Source organism: Corapipo altera, unplaced genomic scaffold (genome assembly GCF_003945725.1).
Source record: "Corapipo altera isolate COAL_440 unplaced genomic scaffold, ASM394572v1 118, whole genome shotgun sequence".
Classification (NCBI taxonomy): domain Eukaryota; kingdom Metazoa; phylum Chordata; class Aves; order Passeriformes; family Pipridae; genus Corapipo; species Corapipo altera.
In genome coordinates, this window is record NW_020884991.1 from 379131 (window position 1) to 400741 (window position 21611).

At 37.0% G+C, this 21611-nt stretch overlaps 1 protein-coding gene across 2 annotated transcripts in view; it reads left to right on the plus strand.

Annotated features, from left to right (window-relative positions):
• GMDS (GDP-mannose 4,6-dehydratase) overlaps window positions 1–21611 on the plus strand; it is a 417587-nt gene that overhangs the window by 135475 nt on the left and 260501 nt on the right. The window lies entirely within an intron of this gene.

Below are 21611 nucleotides of genomic sequence, written 5' to 3' on the forward strand. Positions count from 1 at the left end.
GAAAGTGCTCTAATAGTTAGAGGTTAATTGCCTTTCACTGAAAATTGTTGGAGAAGGATGTGCAAAACAAGCCAGGAATAAAGTTATTAAAGTTTTCTATCAGATGATGTAGTTTATATGGTTCAATAGGTATTCTATATTATTCAATGCATATTATGCTTTGCAAATAGTACTGTTATCAGTATGTTAGTTTTTCTATTTAACTTGGGAAAAGACTGTAAAAAAGGCACACATGTAAATGCAAATATAAATGTGTGTGTCTCTGTAGATTCTCCCTAGGGTTTATTCTACCATGTACCCCGAAGGTGATGTGCTGTTGCTCTATGTATAGTTATAAATATAAAGCAATAGCTTTAATGCCCTTTGGCCACATTACAAACATTCCAAATTTTACTTCAGTTGTGTTCTCCAGATCCCTTCATGCCAGAGAGATAAAGCCAGCAAGGAGAAAACAAATTTTTTATTATTTCACTCCTACAATGCTAGGTCTCAAAATGAGCCAAAGGAGTGTTTCTTATGACTTATTTTCCTTTTCTCAACAAACCCAGATGGCTGTTTCTGTTTCGGGAGGCTCTTTCCTCTCATTAACTCAGAAACTAAGAGCATCTCATGATGCTTTCAAACACTCCGTTTTTTTTTTTTTTTCCTTTTCGTTTTTCATGAAGAGTGGTAAATCACTGAACTGTTATAGAGAAGTTTAGCAAAAATGTATCCTGTCATGCTCACAGAGGCACAGTAGCAATGAAACTAATACAAATGAAAGCAGGAACTCATCAGTATAAGAAAAAGGTATCTTGTACTTGGGGAAGCCTTTCATTTGCTTTTAAACTTTTACATTACAGTTAGTTATATGGTTTCGATTTAAAAAAACCTGTTTCCAGTGTGTTCATCTCAGCAAATGAAATTTGAATAGACACAGCAGAACTGACCTGAACCATAGTAATACTTTACTTGCTTCAACAGGATTTGGGATAGATTTAGTGAACATTTTGGTCTTGTAAGGCATTGTGACAAACTTAATGAAGTTCAGGAACTTCAGGCCTATTCATCTACTTTTTGACCCTAAATGGAGGAGTTTAGTGATGTGACTCAGGAGATAAATGCAGGAGCATAACTTTGTGACACAAGACTGGGAGGGAGGGTCATCTTGTCTGCTTCATCTAGAAAATTTTTTTTCCCTCTGCTTTCATTTTGGATCAATCCAAGTGAGGTCTCTAATTCAATAAAGATGCTGATGAAGGTAATCATTGCAGCTTAATCTGGCAAATCAGCTCCAGAGGTTTGAAAGTGCATCTACTTGTGAATTGATGATTAGTTGATGCCAGCAGAGCCAAGAAAACAGAGATTAGTTTGGTGCAGCTGTCTTTGCTGGGGTCTTATTCAGTCAAATTTGCCTTTTTGGGAGGCACAGCAAGGACTTAGCTGTGTCTCACAGCTTTTGTATGGCACCACAGCAAGGAAAGCTCCAGTGGCTACGATGTTCCTTTGACTTCTGCTCAAGATCTATGCCACGAGAGGAGTCATGACCACCTGGAAGTTGGGATTTCCATCTGCAGCTGTGTAAGTCACTGTTGCTGTGTTGCATGTGCCTGGGATCCCGAGCTCAAGGCCCATTTTCTATTATTTTCGAGGTACCAGTGTAAACCCATCTCTAACGCAGAGTTATGGTGTAGGAACTGCCTTTCCAAAAGATCTACTCTGTACACAAATCTAAAAGAAAAGTAAGTTTCCCAACATACTGTTTAATTTAAAAAACACAAGAAAAAAACATTACTTCCAGTTAGTAGTTTCCCTTATGGAAGCCCTAGAGAAAACAACACTAGTAGTTTCTTGAACTGGACCTTCCTACTACCCATACCCACAACTGAAAAACCTTATAACTTTTCTTTTTTTTATGTTAAGCTGAGTGCTGAAGAATCATTAGTCATCTGTCTGAAAGGTTTCTGGTGTCATCATCAAAGCAACTACTTACTCAAAATAAAGCAGAATTATAATATAATACTGAAACATTTCCTATTTCTTCATTCTCACATACTCTGAGATGTGAGATACCCTGGTTTTATCTCTTTATTTACAACCATATTGTCAGGCTTCCAAATGGATTTGTCACTCACAAATGTAGTGTTTTGTTCCTTAGTAACTTTCTGTAAAGTTTGAGTTGCTTTTCAGTTTGCAGAAAGAGTTGATTGGTGTTTCTAAGCTCTTAAGTTAAAAAAAGTTTAATCAAACTAATGTAATACCTCCTTTGACTGTATTTCACCTTAGGTTGAAGTAGTTAAGTGCCCTGGGTAAGATACAGTTCTTACTTTAGGAAAAGGCACCTAGGCACTCTGATAGGAGGTACACAAAGGAGTACAAATATGAAGAACACCAAGGCAGGGGATCAGTACTATGGAGACGGTGAGCATCTACTCTGGGTGCCTGAGAAGCTCAGTGGCAGCTTAGTGATCCTGTGGAATACAGTCCATATTGCTTCTGCAGCACAGAAGCTACTTATTCACGTAGCTTCTTGACATGCTGTGGGGTGTCCTCTCCTTCTCCTCCCACCAGTATTCCTATCACCACTGCCAACCTCACCTCTGGCTTGAGTTGAAGTTGTACTTGGCCAGGCAGCCTCAGTAGGCACAGCACCCCTGTGGCATACAGCAGGTTTGTGCTGCTCCACTGAAGATGGTGAATATGGTTGGAGACAGGGTGGGCAATGCCCAGTACCCCTGGTTTTGAGAATATGGAGTAGGGATGATTAAGATATCTCTGTGAGGAGCTAGTTAGGGTCCAGCAGATGCGTTAGCCAAGCTCCATCCTCCACAGAACTGGGCATTTTTGTCTCTGAAAGCAGTTTAGTCACATCAAAGGAGAGGAAAAGGTTTGTATGCTGGACAGTAGAAACTGCAGAAGAATTTAGAGGTTGCAGTAAGTGCTGGACTATACACAGGGCAGTGACATACCAGAAAAACAGTGAAGGTGATACCCTGTCAGGGTGCTACTGAGTAGAAATAAGGAGCTAATATTGACTATATAAACTAATATGAGAACACCTCAGGTCTTCTGCTTTCCAGAATATGTTGAGAATAGGAAACAACTCAGAGGAAAGACAGAAGTGATTTCTAGGCATGGAAAACAGTCTTCCCAGTAAATGACATTAGGAGACCACTAGAGTTACTTTATTAAAGTGAATGTGAAGGAGCTATTTGATCCTGCTCACACAGGGAGTAAGATGTTTGGTATTACAGGGTGCTTAACCTCATAGGCAATTATGTGGAGATCCAGTGCTGAAAACTAAAGTTAAACAAATTCAAACTAGAGAAGAGGTGCAAATTTTTAGAAGTGAGGACAATTAACATTTGAGCGGCTTACCAAAGGAAGTGAAAGATTCTCCATTACTTGCAGTCCTTAAATCAAGATTGGATGCTTGCCTAAGAGATATAAATAACTGCTAGCTATTTATACAGCTTGGTATAAGAATCACTGAGTGAAGTCATATGGCCTATGTATGCAGGACTTTATTATATTAGAAAAAGGAGAATTCTAAATAGTATTAACTATATGTGTATAATTGTTACTTATGAACATAGTAAATACAAACAAAAAATTTTATTTCTTTTCCTTTAGTAATCATTGGATTTATGTACATATCAGTCAGAATAGCTGATGCTTCTTTCAGTTTTTTCATCCACAGACTTCAATAATATCAGCTATGTTTTTACTCTGTATAAAACTAAGATCTTATTGGTGTTTCTGGTTTAGCTTCCAGATTCTTACACTAGCACGCTTTGTGTTTTAGCATTTGAATTATAAACACTGAAGTAGTGTTTACCAAAAATCTCCAAGCAAACAAGTAAAGAAAAAAATCCTATTTCCTTTTGAAATGAAACTAAAAATTAAAATAAAATCTCCAAATTTGTTATGGAAAATAGAAACATAAAACTGATTCTATATTTCCTTAGATTATTTAGAAAGCCTGAATTAACTGTAGTGTGTATATGTAGTATCTTAGCCTGTAGATTTCACATGCATATATCTACATAAAGAGAAAAACACAAGACGTTTCAACTGAAAAGACAAGGTAGAGATAACCTGGTTTATTTCCAAGTAGTGGTGATAGAAGCCAAATTCATCCAAAACTGTAAAAAAAGAAGACCTGCAGAGGTCTTAGTGGTTTTAAAAACCTATGCTAATAATCCCAAAATTAGAAAGACAACTTTAAAATAAAAGACCTAGTCTTGCATTTAAGTTATGGGCAAAGTAATTGCATTTGAAATTTAAAAAACTAACTCTAACTTCTGTAAAGACAGACTTTCCAAAAGTACTTTGCCAAGGCTTAGGTGTCTTCAGCCATCTGTAGTGGATTACTTTCTTTTACTGTGTTTCAGTGGCAGGGTAGTGGGAAAAGTCTTGGTGACAACAACACTAATGCAAAAGGTGTGATTCTTTTTTCCATTTCAATTTATTTTGACAATCTTGCAAGAGGAGAGAAGCAGATCTAAATTAGCTACTGCAGCCACAAGTATGCTGAGTGCACTCTGTTGTCCTCTCTTATGTTGTGTCTTCTGCAAGGTAATAATCAGGTGGGTAATGAAAAGACAATTAGGATTATGCCCAGCTTTTGATGTGCTTTATTTTCCAAAATGACTCCATTAGGGGTGGTGGACATAGTAAAATCTGGCAGAAACTGCGTCTGGGCAATGGAACTCCAGAAGAGATGAGAAGACACTCACTCTGGCACCCGGCTGTCGTTTGCAGGGCTGCGAGGCGGGTGGTGTTGCTGGACAGATGATTTGAACCAGCGGCTGCTCCGCTCACAACCAAACACTTCAGCTAATTCATCACGAGGCTCTTGGGCGCTTTGGTTGTGCAAACTTAAAAGGTTAAGGCAGTAAATAGTTTATTGCCACTGAGGCCCATTGAACATTGATCACTGTTGAATACCCTCTGTTTAGATGTAACTTCTTTTGAAATATGCTCTGTAGATTTAGTCTGAGAGCAGGATAATTGCCATGAGGGCTTAAGGTTTGAAAGCAGACACTTCTACAGCCAGAACGCAATAGGCTGCCAAGACTGACTAGTGTGAAACATTACAGCGTTATATTTTTTTAATTCTCGGGACTTGAACAAAGCAATAGGAAAGACTGTTTTTTGAGGCATGGAAGGGTAAAGTCATGTGGAGTATGCTCTTTTCATACATATTAATAAAACCGTTGCTATATTCTATTTCTAACCTCTCTGGGGTTTAGCTGCAAGTCAAGGCAGCTGATGGTTCTCCTTAGCCTAGTGTTGAGGAGTTACTTAATCAGTGTTTTCTTCAGTGCATGCATTGATATGGTTAAGTTACACAGAAAGTATTCCTGCCGCTCATGTAGCCGTACACCTTTTCCATGGCCCACTTATGTACAGGATTTTTACTCTCACTATTATGAACCTCTGTGTTTCTGAAATGTGGCCGGCAGTATCCTGTCAATACATAGTGCTGGTTGTGTGCCCAACCAGCTTTGTGAGTGTCAAGGTCTGCCAAAACATGATCTAATGACTCCAGGCTTTGGATCCAGATTTACTGATTTCTCTAACTGGGGCAGGAGGGTAATGGGTTTGGGAGGGCAGATTACAGAAGTAGTTTAAAACTATAGGACAATACCAAGTGTTAAAGGTATATGTGATATCATGATAGCATATGTGAACATGCTACATTTTTGGTGATCGTGTTCTTTCTCCTTAGAAAGGTAAAGTCTAAACTTAGACACTGATCCGACCATCACCTCCCCCAGGATGAAACCGTGTGTCCATCGGAAACCTCTCAACTTCGTTCAACCCATGTATGCACTTGAGGTTCAAAATTAGCTCTGGTTAAGATGAAGTTATTTATATTTGCATCATTTATTCATTTTTCAGTAAAAGCCTGCAGATTAAGACACAAAGAATGACAGATAAGAAATTTTAGACGAATATGAGCTTGTTGACCTATTGTTCTGTAGCATATTACACGTGAATGTAAAGTTTTAAAGAGGACTTGCAGTCTGGACAACATGCTGACAGATCTGGAGCTGTTTATCAGAGATAAAATCTGCAGTCTTTTGTTCCAAAAATAAAAGTATTGCCTCAGACTGCAGATTGTAGCTGGAATTTTGGAATAAGCTCAGATAAATACTTTTGTCAAACTATACTGGAATATCATAAGTTAATTCCAAATCCCAATTTTAAATGTATTAATATTTTGATACAGTTTTGAAGAAAAAGAAGTAATCAAATAATAAAAATCATGATCCTGTACTTAACAGGTTTCTATAAAATTTAAGACTGACGCAGTAAAGTGAGAAGGGAAAAAAAACCTGGTGAGCAGTCAATCAGTTTCTCTGTTTGTGGCCCTGCGCTTTACTAAGAAAACAGTACCTCAAACTTGCCAGCTGTGAAATTTTTAATTCGTCTTTACCATGGAGCACATCACATTTTTCCCTCATTTAGACAGGGCTGTGGGTGGATGATGGATGAACTGTAGACTCATTGTGTTAGAAATACCTATTTTGTTTTAAAAGCTCAGCCCCTACTTGACAAGGTAGTCGCTCCCTCTTGTAACAATAGAAAAAACATCGTGGAGTCATAGTTCAGATACAGTGAAAGACTTCGTTCAAGGATCTGATGAATAGCAAAGGGAAATGTGAGAAAAATAGTGTGACAGCTAAAAAGTTTTTGTTATCCCCTCCTTTGCTGTCTTGAACTATAAAATGTTCTATACAATTAAGATTAAGTGAGAATTCCCAATGCAGGCAGCATAATTTTCAGCTGAGAGAGATTTTTAAGATGAAGAATTAATCTGAACTAAAGTTCATACTGTTAAAGTTGTGCATTTTAGAGCAACCTGTTGCATCTCATCCATTCTTAAAACAGCTTCAGTTTTGCTGTTCCTAGTGGATCTGAAGAAAAGAATAAATATTTGAAACAAACTTCTGAGTTGCAGTGTATATTTACTGTGTGCTGAAATGTCCTTACATACAATTTTATGAGCATACTAATTTTTCCAGTACTGAATATCAAACAAATATGTAAGTGAATGGAGTTTGATTTTAGAATTTTGGGGAAGCTATAATTTCAAAAGTGTTAATGGTTGCGGATGAGAACTAAAGTGTTGGGGGTATGCAAGACTACTAGGATCAGATTGCTGTATAAACCTGGTAGAGTTTCTATTTAGATCTCATACCTGCATATGGTGAGTTCCTGTGACAATACATTGCACAGTATTTGCTCTCGTTGCACAGAGAGCAAATATTATCAGTTCAGTAAAGTGAATCAAGTATCTATGAGTTCTCTCACCCCAGGAAGAAAATTCATTGTTCATTTTCTCTTTCTGCAGGATAAAAATGCGCTGTAAATGTGTTATTAGGCCAACACATCACTATGATTTACGACCATAGTAGCTATTTTCTCCATAAATTTGGCAAGCTTATAACATGAAAAAATGCATCTGCATTTCCATACACCAAGGATATAAGTAGATACCAACTAGTTTGAGTTGTATATATATTAGCCAAGTCTGTTTACCTGAATCTGAGGATTGTCCGTATAGCCAGTATAGTTCAAAAATGTAAAATGGTTTGATTCTCACTTTTTTTTCAACAAAAAAAAAAAAAGAAAAAACTTTCTAGCATTATCGCATAATTTTTTAGGAACAGTTCAGCCTTTTACAAGAAAATACAAGAGGGTATAAGACTTCAGTGCTCTCTAATGATATCTTTTAGCACTGCAAGCAGCAAAAAAAAAGGTGTAGTTGCATGCAGATAGGATTGCCAAACGATGTTGACAGTTTAAGAGTAGCACACTTTATTTGAATTTTCTGAGTAATAGCCTTTGCAGAATAAGGTTTACTTGTATTTTGTCTGGTTTTTTTATTAATCTTATTATTGTATTAATTAAGAGCTACTAACAAGTCTGATTTATGCATATATCTGGATTTTTTTTTGCTTGTATTTGTCTTACTGTCATGTTTAATCTGTTTTTTCCTTTATCATAGTGACATGAGATGTGGCTTCTCTTTACTCATGCTGTTAATTAGAAAAATAAGAACTTTTAACAGTTTGATTTTAAAGGGTTCACTAATGTAAACTGTCAATCTTCTCTTTTTCATAATCAGAAATATACCTCTTTCTCTCTCCTTTTCCTCCCACCCAACAGAGGAGCAAAGGAGACAGTTCTCATGGGTGTGGTTATCATGAGTTAATTGCAACCCTGAGGGAGTTGAGACACTTGGGTGCATTTCATACCTTGTAGCTGTCCAAGGATGAGATTTTCACACAAAGGCTCCACCCCACTGTATTTTACTTTTTATTGCATAAATCAGTCTGTGTGCCTAGGGATCATTTATCATTTCCCTAATATTCACCAGGGTACAAACAGTACTGTTTTAGTTCCATTCAACCTCCTTATTTCTCCCTCCTACTTCTGCTCAAAAAAAAAAAAAAAAGGTTGGCAAGATGCTAAAATTATATAATGGTGGTTCTGTATTTAATGCAGAAATCGTACATTATCCTAAAAACCTTTCACCCTCAAGTACTCTTTGTACTTCTGAGAACATGATATATGGCTGACTAGTGCACTTAGCAACTATGACTTCATTTAAATCATTCAGTTTCTGAGAAAGGGATTACTGCCTAGAACCTGACCAGTATTAAAAATACATATTTTCAGATACAACTGCAGTTAATATCAGCTTAAATTTGTGTGTGGAGAGAGTACTCTTGCAACGTAAGAGGTGTTAAAATCTATAGGAGTGAAAAGTGAAACGCTGAGGTTTTGCTATCATGATGAAGTTTTTTAATTTTTTACCAATTATAGAATTTTTCATCACCATTGACTATTTACATTTTTCAGACTTCTCAGCACAGCTTCTTTGGTAATACTAGTAATGCAGGATCAAAAATTAGCTAATGTTTCCAAACTCCCATATGACACTTTAGAAATTTCCTCTGCTTCCCTGGCTAATAGGCAGCACCACTATGTTTTTCCCAACGTTTTGTGGTTCCTTGACAGAACTTTCTGTGTCCCAGGTGAGGATGCTCAGAGCCCCAAAGCAGCTTGGGGTCAGCACACTGGAAATTAGCTTAAACTCCTACTGCAGCCACGAGACATAGTGTTCCTAGCTTATGTCAGTATTGTGTGCAATCACGGATGTTAACTTACAGTATTTCTTCATCCAGCCGTACTTCACAGCTATTCAGAGTGTTTCCCTCATGGACGATCACTGCTTATAATGGCCTGTGCAGCAGGACTCTCTCGTTGGCCTGTAAAAGTTCTAAAGATTTCCCCTTTTTGTATGTGCATTTGTGGGCAAGTTACTATTATAACCTCTTCTTTGGCTTAATACTATGTGATAAAACTTATAGACTGAACTTGATTTTTTTTTTCCCCCTGCCTGATGGATAAGCTCTGGAAATACAATCTCCTTAGTTTCAATTAAATTTTTATGAATACTGCTTACTTGGAAGGACATGGAAACTGAGTATGCTGTTTTATAGAGGCTTGCAAGCAAGTAGAGAAAATGTGTTTGGAAGGGAAGACAGGTTCAAAAAAATCCTGAGATAGATTTACATGATTCCTTCCACATTTATCTTTCTGTGAGATAAATGCAGCCTGTTGGCATGTGCTTCTGATCCTGCCATTTCTTGACTGAGGTATCTGTGAGTCATTCAGAAAAGAAAAAGCATGATTGAGAAGTGCTAATTGAAATAAAATATTTGCATACAATAGAGACGTGGCATCTACCTGAGCTATACATTCTTTTAAAACTAAAATACAGTCATTCACAATTTTATAGACTTCACCTTATTTGTGAAATTTGATGTTCCCACTGATCATGTCCAATGATTTGTTCAGTGTGTTTTGGCAATTTGGTCTTGTCTTCCATATTGCTTTTCCAAGATGCCTCATCCTGAGGCTGCCAAGTTCACTGTGAAAGCTGATGGAGCTTTTTATATCTTAATCAAGTCTTACTCAAAGCTCCTCTGAGAGGGGGTTTATTGGCAGGCCAAATGCCACACCATAGTATAGACGAGGAGAGGCACTGTCTTGTAGGTGTCAATATGGTCTTTTGTTGCTTCTAACACTAATAGAGACAAAAACTTCAATGCTGTTTTAGGTCAGGAGTACTAAAGCAATATTTGTTCTTAGGAGTGAGGGGGAAAGTCCCAAACTTGTTGTTTTTATGCAATTAGTTGACTATGACATCCCTATTTCCCAAATTTAAGGTTTACCTTCATATCCAAGTGAAAAGCAGCTATTATTCCTAGTCCTTTTCTCTGGGTCAGAACCCAAGACTTAGGTGAAAAACAGGGCTGAAGTTAGGTTGTGTGCTGCAGTACACAAATCTGTTGCAATGTTCTGCTTTGATTTATGATCACCATGGCTCATGAGTGCCAAACCTGCCTTTTAAAATTTATGCCTGTACATTATTTTCTAAGAGCTGTAGTGAAGAGGCTTTAGTAGTCAATAATAAATGTAAGAATAAAGTATGGCAAAGGGGATACCAGCAGAAAAAATAACAAACTGATTTGTTTTCTGCAAGCATCATCCTGCTTGTTCAATAAAGTTTAACCAGAGGGTCTCATCCCTTTAAGCTCTCTGCCCCTTGGCCTTCTCCACCTTACCCCTACATACCTGTCAAGACACATGTTTTTTTCAAATTCATCCCACAGGTTTCTTTCTAGCCAGCCACCCACCCACATCCTTCTAAGACACATGAGTTGATTAAGTAGAACATTTTATGTGGGGGGATCGCCTTTGAGTTCAGAGGGCTCACTGTCACATAGTGTTCGCCCTGAAAGGATGCAACTGGAGAAGATGTAAGGCTCGTGATTTCATAAGTATTCTAACAACATTAAAATCTGAGCTCTAGCAGTGGTGGTAATAGTATATTCCATTCCTGTAGCTTCCTTACACAGGATGAAGAACTATCACAGTCCACTTTGAGGTATGTAATTATTGCTATCCCCATCTTGCCTGAAATGGAATGTTAAAATTAGGTGTTACTGTGGTGAGTTTACTGAAAGCTATTTCTACAGGTTTATTACATCATTCACAACAAAGCCATCATCAGCTACTAGTTTTGTATGAATGCTATTAATAACTTGATTTTAAAATTAATCATGTTTAGTGCCTGTATTTGCACTACAGGTAGGGGTATTAGTGCTCCTCTACTAGGGTTCACCCACTTCCGCATTTTAAGGTGGTTTTTTGGTTTGTTGGTTGCAAGTTTAATACATTTAAAAGAGTCAATGGTTTTCTTTCAGAGCAAGGGCAAACCTCAGACTCTTATATTTATTTAAAGAATGTTTTTAAGTATCAGCTGTTCTCAAGAACAAGTAAAAGGAAAAGAATGCTACTGGGTGTGTGTTGGAAAAAATATATTGGTTTTGGAATTGTCTTTTCTTTGAGTAAGATTTCAGAGTGAAATTTCACAGAAGATGACCTTATGCATTGGAAGAAAAGGTGATTATTTACCCTCTTCAAAAAAGAAAACTGAAAAAAACTTTGGTGACTTATTTCTTGACATGCTGTTGCATGTTTATTCATTTTCCCAGTCATTCCTACTGGAGTACTGGAGCAAGAACTGGGAAGGTGGCAACTGTGGGAGCATGTCTTTTGTCAGTACATGCATGTCCACCCAAATTTGCCCCATACAATTAGCCATCCCAATTTAATTCTTAATACACATGCAGTAAAACTGAAAAAAAAAGCCTCAGAAATTAATTGCATAGAAGTCTGAGGTGTGCTGAAAGCTTTGTAGCTGAAGAAGACTTGTTCTCAGTTTTAGCTGATTTATGACAAACCAGAAAATAGAACTAGATCTGTGGAGGTATAACATTAAGACACATTGTAAGTGATGGTAAGGGGAGAATGTAGACTTATTGAACAATGTGAGAGGACCAGGACTAGGACCGAAGTGGTGGCATTTATTTTGAAAATGTGTTTATATAGTACTTTATAGTACTATTTTAAGAATAAACTGAGTGCACAAATGGGGCAACCTGCTGAGATACCACACAGGTGGAGATGTTGAACTCTGAGCTCAGAACTTCCCTCCCCAGGTACTTCAGGGCAAAGGTTGTTCCCTAGATAGAATCATAGCATTGTTAAGATTGGAAAAGACATTTAAGATCAAGTCCAACCATTAATGTAACACTGCCATCTTCACTGCTAAACTGTGTTCCCAAGAGCCACATCTACACAATTTTTTATTACTTCCGGGAGTGGTGATTCCACCATTTCTCCATTGTGCCCAAGAAAACAAGTCATCATTTTTTCTCTGTGTGTGTGTGTGTGTGTGTATGCACATGCATATTCATTTCCTCAAAAACTCATGTTTTCGTTTTGTCTCCCTGAAGTCCTGTTTTGAAAGCTCTTCCATAACTGAAGCACCACAAGGTAGCAAGCTGCCATGTGTGGTCAGAGCTGAGCTACCTGCCCGCTCTTAGGCTGCGATGAACGAAGTAGTTTGATTTTTGAGTAGCTGTCAGTAAAAGAGAGAAGATAAGTTGCTTTATCTTGTGTTTGCTGTGGTTTAAGAGTGCTTCCGGACAGCATTACCTCAGTTCCACAGTGGAATGGTTAACTTGTTTTCTTGCAGTGACTTGGCTGGGTCTGCACCTTTAGCTTTCAAATTGAATGGCTGACTCAAGGCCCATATTCATGGGCAATCCCTCTAACTGGGTTTATGGACCCATTAATGAGTAATACATGCACATTCATCTAATTAATTTTTTTTTTTTTTTGCGAATCCCTGTGAAGCCACTAGTTAGCTGTTAGGAAGGAGATAGCAATTCTTGTTCAAAGGAGAAAAGGCTTTTAATTTTACAAAATTAAAAATCACAAAGGTTTCCATAGAGTAAAAAGTAAAAACTCTTGTTAATCATCATAGAAAGTTGGGTTTTATAAAGTATATGTCATATCTCTATAGATGCTTCATTCAGAGTGTGCACAGCTCGGTCAGAATTAATTACAGGATTTTGCCAGCAGTCAGTGTTTTTTCTCGTCTTTTTATCATGATTTGTGCTGCATCAGTTACCAGGTAGATATAGCAGAGAAAGTCAAGCCAAAATAATGACAATTATAGTTTAGAGAACTGGTCAGACAATTCATAGATAATGTGTGGGCAGGGGGGAAAAGAATAACAAAAAATATTTTTTATTTAAAAAAAAGTTTACCATTTTATAGCAAGCTTTCTCAAGATTTTCAAATTCAATTTACCTTATTCTATGAAAGATCTGCTTTTCTTCAGAACATTTTGTTTCCAGATTAAATGCCCTTAAGGAAAAAAAAACCCTGGTCCCTAATCAGGTATGTCAAAACTCCATTTACAAAATATTTTATTTTGTCATGAAGGGAGAAACATTTTTGGTACTTTCTTTGAACTGCTTTTAAGCTTTCTTTAACAATGCTATGCAACATAAGAAATTGCAGTCTGGGAAGGAATCTTCAGTGCTAATAAGTGCTGAAAAAACCATTTTATTCTGGTTGAAAAATCAAAACTTCTGACAGGCTCCATAAACATAGGGATATTTTACTTTATGTGTTAGTAAGAGGTACAAGAGAGTCAGACAAGGTAGTAATTTGCAAAGTTTTGGGTTAATTCTAGCTTCTAGCCAATACAGAAGTTCTGTTAATATTTGGGAGGGTCCACTGTGTTAACTCGGGTCTCTTGTTGACTGGGGAGGCAAAGAGCCAAGAGATTGTTGTTAACAAAGCTTTGCCATACTAGATTATTGCTTTAATTCAATATCTATCTAACTATCCACTGAAAGTCTATCAAAATCATAAAGCAGATAGGTGGTGAAGGTCTGTGGGTTTTTCTGGGATTTGTTTCTTTTTTTTTTTTTTTTTGTGATGCTACTTTTATCACTTTTGTGCAAAGCTTCTTTCAATGTGTTCTGAAAGCATCAAGGAAGCAAGGATACAAGCTTTTTAAAAAGCTTCAGGAGTTAAAAAAATAAAAATTAATACTATAAACTAGTTGTCATGTTACAATTTTAAATCACCTGTATGTTTTAAATTAATTTCTTTATATGTGAAAGTGTGTAAAAATGGTGCTGGTTCTTTGGAAGTGACTGCATTCCCTGCATGCATTTTATTCATAACTTTCTATTCCCCATGTACATATAAAGTGAAATGAATTGGCTATCTTTTTACATCTGCCTTTGAATGTTCTCTAGTGACTCTGCAAGTTGCCCCTTTTTGTCTTTCTACTAAATAGCATTTAAAGCCTCTGGCACAGCTGGACTTCAGTATGTAAGAAAGCTTTTAGGTATTACGATGTCATTAGCCATTGAAGCTAAAAAATGTGAAACATTGAAACCCATCCTGACTTTGCTGCATGTGGCATGTGTTTAAAAACTTGAGTGTGTATGTATGTTGTCAAAGCTATCCCTGAACAAAATCATGCTGACAATGAATAAAGAATCAATGCTCCTTTTTTAAAAGCTTCTTTTCTAATCTCTGTAATTTGAAACTGAAGACTTAGAACAGTGGGTTGGAGATGGTTCTGCGAGATAAATCCCTTGCATCACATAACCCTGACAACTCCCCAGTTCCATCAAATTAATAACAAATGAATGAGAAGATAAGCAAAACTAATGGGGAGGTTACATTTTTGTGACAAAGGTTTATGGCCATACTGAATCTCATGTTCTGTGATAGCCCTCCTCCTTTTCCTCCTCTGCTTTGGTATTTTTTTTTTACTATCAGATCTGAGCATTCCTCTATCTGAAGCTCTTCTCTGGAGGAGATATGATGAATAGCAAGCTGGACTATGCGCCTCCAAAAAGTTGCTGTGAACAACTCTCTACTCCCACAGTAGGAATTGCTAATTTTCCACAAGGCCAGGCCTTGTTCTTGCACACTGTCCATCCATGTTCTAGTCATTGGATGGTGCTACATGTCTGAACATTGAAACACGCTGCTGTAATCCCATCTCCCTGCCACCTTAAAATTATGCAATAATGTAGTTTGGGAGCAGTTGCTGAATATCATCTGGACCTACTCTTTTCACAAAGTGGGCCCAGCTTTTACAGCAGGTGGCTCAGGGTGATGTCTGATTGAGTTTTGAGTATATCCAAGAATGGATATGCCACAGCCTCTCTGCACAACCAGTTTCAGTATGAGACTACCCATGTTGTGGACTTTATTTTTCCCCTAATATCTAGTTATAATTTCTCATGTTTCAATTTGTGTCTCTGGGCAACTGTCTTTTAATCCAGTCTGTTAAATTCTCTTAATTCACTAAAGTAGCTAGTTAATGACCAGAAGAATAAGCAGTTTACAAATTACCTGTAATGGAGATCTGTTCCAAACATGCCTTTGAATCAATAGTCAACGGCAAAGACCGCTGTAAAATATGTAGGAGACTTTGTTTTATTAAAATGGAGAATAGGTATTCCAATTTAATGATTGTGCATAACAATTTTGATAATAATATGCAATTGGTGGTTCTTCTATAGCTCTTAACTGGTCAGGCATATACCAGCAGGCTGCTTTAGAGGCAAAGGTGAATATGATGACCTCGAGAGCTGGATTTACAACTGCACCTGCTGTTTACCAGGGAGGAGTCGCTTTCTAAAGAAACTGAATAATGAATCCAACTTACAAGCCCTACTGATAGGGGATCCAATAAATATGGAACTTAAACTATTCAGGGAATATTTCTCTATGCTTATTTTCTGCTTTGGGTTGATTCTTTTTTTTTTCTTTCTCCCCCCAACAGAAAGCGAGCAGTAGTTTTTACTCATAAAAGGGGAAAAAGGGAACCTGTTTTATTAATGCCAAGCTATTTCTCTTTAAAGCTTATTTCAGAGTGTATGAATCAAGAACTTGAAATTAATCAGGAGAAGAGTTGTGAGGAAGATTTACACAAGCCAAACCATAAGAAACTGCCATATTAAACATATATTGTGCAGTATGTTAGGGGGAATCATTGGGTATTTCAGCTGTACAGAGGAAGTTATAGAATGTGAAGAGCATCAAGGATCATTTCAAATCACTAAACAGCAAAGAGCTTATTTTTTGTGCTTTGGTTTGGGTCTTCACAGTTAGAGGTGAAGGTGAGATGCTGGCCCAATGGTGTCAAAGTCAAACTTTTAACCACTTCAACAAGTCTCTCCAGACACACAGTATGACAGAGCTGCAGTGAAACTCCACCACTACGACCAAAATGTAAGCGCTGGTAGAGAAGCACATCTTTTATAAGCTGCATTGATTGTTCCTTTACATCATGAGTACCTTGAAAATCCAAGTTACCCAAGCTCTCTTGCTTCAGCAATATTATGAATGTCTTGGGCTAACATGCATTTTAGGAAACAATTTTGACTTCTGCTTCCACTTATAAAAATTTTCTTGGCTAATTCTCAGCTTGTAATCCTGTTGTCAAATTACAGATTACTTTATTTTTTCTGGTTTGCTAATGAGAGAACAGGGAAATAAATAGGAAAGAAGACAAAACTACAAAAAGAATGTTCATTTTATTAAGAATTTGTCATTATTTTTTTAGTGAATTTCTGTTTAGCTAAGAAGTTGAGTAGGGCTTTAAGATATTGAGAGTATTGCTTGACCATAAGCAGTTCAGACCTATGGAATTGATTATTTTTCTATATAGCAAAATATATAGCTGTTTGGGAGATTTTGAGTCTTTCAACTACTTCTGTTATTGCATGAGAGGACAATAAGTTAAGCATTCATTATGAGTTAAGAGGCTGGGAGGAAGAGGAATTGTCATATTCTCTTAGAAGGTTACCTGACATTTTCGTAGATATATAGGTTCTTCCCCATTCCCTTGACATCACCCAGGTCCCCTTGGATTCTTTAGATTTCCTAAAATCCCTAAGATTTTCTTTTTCCCATTGTGTTAGGACTTTATAGGAATGCTTGGCCTATAGTCTGCATTAGATTTAACAACTGGAATGTTACGCTTTACATGCCTGTTCCTAGGGATTGAGCAGCTTGTTTACTGAGATGATATAAGTGATCCCAATGGTTTTTATTGGCAGTGGAAGGCACACTGAATATTCAAAGCAAACAGAATTTATTTTAAAGAGTACAAAAAAGTAACCACTGTGAAACTTGTGAGACTTGAAAAATTTCTGAGCAGTTTTTTTGTTCTGTGATTTGCTTTTCAGGTCTAAACCTTTCTCAATGACCCAATACATATCTTCTACTTTGCTAAGTCTCAAGAATCTACAGTAGGTTTTTTCAAGAGAGCAAAGATGCTTATTTTGATGTTATAGTTAGGTTAGCCACCTTTCCTTTTACAGAGAAAGAATAATAATTTATGTTTATATTATCCTATTTCCTTTAGAGTTTCACAAAACCTTTTCACAATTCCCTCTTATTAACACTAGCCTTCCAGAAATTCCATCTTCTGAAACTGAGAAAGCTGTAAGAAAGAGATAAAGTTTCAAATCATTATTTATATTCCTTAGGTAGAGCATTAAAGGATATTCTGCTGGAATACAGGGGTTTTTTTGGTTGAAAACTGATAGTTTATATGACTGCAGCCCATCTGTTGAATTGTTCCAAATGAAAAAACAGAGATGAAGTATCTCACAAAGCCAAACCTGTGTTTGATAATTTTCAGAATATCACCAGTGCTGACAATGCTCTGGTCAGAAGCAAGTATTACTAAGTCGACAGTCTTGTATGTAGTGCTTATAGACATGATAGGAATGTGGTCTTGTGGAGGGTAAGACCCATATGTTTTCATTTAGATAATTTTCAGTAAGCTTTTAAATCTTGTTAAAGACCTTGCTAAGCTTGCTTTTGAATAATCAGTTGGGAAACATCATATTTAAAACATCTCTCTATTAAATTCAAATCTCTTGTAGAGATTGAATCTGGTGATTATAAAGAAATGGGAGGGAGGTAATGCAAGAGTTCAAATTCAAAAGGTAGAAATAAGTTCACAAAACTCATTCTGATTGCAGCCACATGAAAGAAGACAAATTATGTGGATATTGTGTCCTGTGATTCCAAAGTGTTATAACTAATGAAACTGCTTTTTTCAAGAAAATGTTACCATTCTGTGGGTGAACCTTGCTGTGGAAATCTTTTCTTGCCTAAGAATATATTTGAAATGTACTATATTAGGGATGAATCCAGCAGTGAAGATACTCAGTATATAGAACTCCTATGTACATAAGGAGTCTGTTTGTGTTTTAGTGTTCTTTGAGGAAATTCTGCAGTGTTCATAATGTGAAACCCTGGAATTTGAAGTACTTTTGACCAAGGATTTAAGTGTCTCCTTAGTGTTCTGTCCACTTTTAATGGCACACTTATCACTACCTATTGAATGGAATAAATAGACATATCTGAAGAATATACTTTACAGTATCTCCAGGATCAATAATGACAACTGCAAAAGCATAGTGTCCCCATTATACATGGGAAGGGAGTGCCAAGGTCACTCAGACTAACATGTTCCAAGCAGGCAGTTTCTGTTTTGTTGGTATGTCGTGCTTTCTCTTTGTCACAAAGTCTGTCCAAAGAAGGCAAAGTAGTATTGGATCCATGACTTTAATATTCATTGAGAAAACTTGCAGATTTAAAGTTTCTGCCATTCAAAGAAGCTTCTTTTCCCTTTTCCAGTCATTACAAAAAAAATTCTGGTGCATCCTTCAAAACAACTTGTAATTGCAGGTCTTGCTTTTTGCAGTTGATAGTAACGGATAATTTTGGATTTTTGAGGAAAGAATGGAGCATCTATTTTAGGTAGCTGAATTAATAGAGGAGTGTGTATATGGTTTTGCCAAAGCATGATCAGGAGCATCTTCATTAGGCCTTCTGCTGTGACTCACCACTGTCTTTATTGGTGTGCAGGAAGACAATCTTCCTAATTCAGGCAGTTAAGAAAGTTGTCATAAAATAGGCAGTTTGAAAGCTCTCATCTGTAGGTATTATCTAAGCACTTTTTTCCACTGGGTAAGTGTTTAATCTTTCATAAAGTATGACTTGTTCTTAGCCTTCATACACCTGCCTTTACAATCATTTCCATGACATGTCTACTCTCCCAGGTATTTGCACTACTGGAGCTCAGTACACCAGTGGAGATTATTTTTATGAGTAACATCTATTGGATCTGATTCTATATTTTGTTTCTATAACCCAGTCTTCTCTTGTGTTATGCATGCATGTCAGTTCTCTCTTGCACACCTCTTAATGAGGTCCCTGCCTTTCTTTTGTTCGTTTTTTTTTTTTGCTTTGGTTTGGTTTTGAGGGGTTTTTTGGGAGGTTTTTTGTTTATTTGTGGGGTTTGTTTGGGTTTTTGTTTTGGTTTGGTTTTGGTTGGTTGGGTTTTTTGTTTGTGGTTTTTGTTGGGTTTTTGTTGGGTTTTTTTTTACAGTTCAGTCTTCCTGTGGGTCTTGCACAAAATAATGTGTATAAGGAGAGGGAAATAATGTGGTAAGGGATAACTTATCACCTTTTCCTACTCTGCCCTGCTTTATTTTTAACTACTTAATCTTATAAGACTCTTTTGCATTTTTAACTTTGAATTAAAATCAAATTAAAATTTGGTTTGTTTTTATCTATATTTGCAGTGTTACTGCCTGTTGTTACAAGGTGTCTTAACAGTCCAGAATTTTTGGTGTTTGATGTTTTAGTAGATAAAACCATTTTTTATTTTCATGAATGCCATTCTTGTCTAACCTGCACTCCAAAATGAAATTAATTTAGTGGTCTGAATCTTGACTCTGGTGAACAATTGTCTGCATTATAAAACCACCCAACTGACACAAAACTGGTGGTTTCTGCCTGGGGACACTCAGACCCAGTAGTCATGGAGGCACAATTACCTCACACCCCAGGGAGTGTTTTTTTGTAGGTGAAGATTGAGGTCATTCGTCAGGCAATAGGGAAAAGCATCTCTTGTGAAATTGGTCTCTGCATCAGCCAGGGAGAGCATTTTCCAGTGCTGCTCCAGCCTCATTGCCCCCTCTGGTTAAGAGGTTTTATAATCTGTGATCTCAGACTACCTCAGTTACATGTGCCATTTACTTTGTAGTAGGATATGTAAGCAAAGATTTGCATTTCAGGGTGATGTGTTTTTCAGGGTTGTTTGTTGGAAACTACCTTAATATAAGTAAATTCTTGGTTCTGCTACAATTAGTAAGTGTTTTGCCTTTTGTTGGAAACCTGGGACGTGTGGTTAATATACAAATTTATGTTCCTTAGTGCGTTGTTGGCTGTATCACCTATTCATTAAAATGTTTTCCTCAGAGTTACTTAGACACTGAAGCTGAGAGACCTTAAGTGTCTGTCATCTTTGTGCCAAAGGAATTAAAACAAAAAATGCACATCACTTCTTGGTAGATCAGTGCTCAATTTCAGCTGGGTCATACCACGTTAACAAGACAAAATATCGGGTTTCGTTTTGGGGGGGTGGTTCTTTTGGTTAAAAAAAAAAAAAAATTAAGGTTTGGTTTTGTTCATACTGTTAGCTATTTCAGATTAAAACTCTGGGAGAATCATTTTATTTTGGAGAACAGGAACACAATTCAGATAATTTCATACCTATATTAAATTAACCAAAAGTGCAAATTCAAATTAATTGAATTTTTTTTTTTTTCAATCTACTGTATAAATAAGCCTTAAACTTCCAGTAATTACTGAATAGGGAAAATGGCTTAACAAAAGAAATTAATATAGGGCTATCTGTCTGAATCTGCAAAGATCCTGAAAAAACTAACTGGTAAGTGACAGGTTTCCCACTGCTTTCACTGTGACACCTCAGCTTGTCCAACTATGGTCATTTACTCTCTACTCCATTAGTAGCTACCCTGTCACTGAAGACTAATGAAGGGAATATTGTAGATTTGTACTATCTGATACCGGTAGTGTCTCACTAACATCCAGCATAGATATTAGAAAGGGACTGCAATGTTGCCATCACTCTATAGCTCGTTTCTGGAAGTCAATCATCAGCCAGAGGGGACATAGGTAGAATAATTCTTCGGGACCATGAGGGAGATAGCTCTAAAAGTCCATTCTCCTTACTTTTTATAACATTGTCAGTATAAACAGGGAAATTTTTTTTGAAAACCAACATAGGCAAAATCCCTGGATTGGAGAGAAAGTGTAGAGGGAGGAACATGCCTCTGGGGTGGGAACTGGTGGGAAAAAATTCCTTAGAGTCCAGGAGCTTTATCAGAACATCCAAAAAACCAACCTGTACCCACCAAGCAAAAAGAGTGAGCTTCCTTCTGAACATGTTTTCTCCTGCCTGCAAATTGAGGTGGTCACAACAGATCTCTTACTTTTTTTTTTTCTGCTCTAACTGAAAGGGAAAGAACTAATATATTTTTTAAATACTCTGAAATCTTAGACTTGAGCATTGATTGTGGCATAGGCCACAAGCTCATCATAGAGATAACTGAGAAATACTGGAGTGGGGAGAGAAAAAGGACTCTTGGCCCACCAGCGTGCATGAGTTTATTATCATACTTTGAAGAATACATCAACTGGAGATGTCCGGTTTCTTTAGGATACCTCGACCCTTTGCTCTCACACTTCATCATCCCCCTAACCTCTGTCCAAAAGCAACAGCTCTGGTACACCTTGGTCAGATGGGGTGGCTAGTCTCATTTTGATAG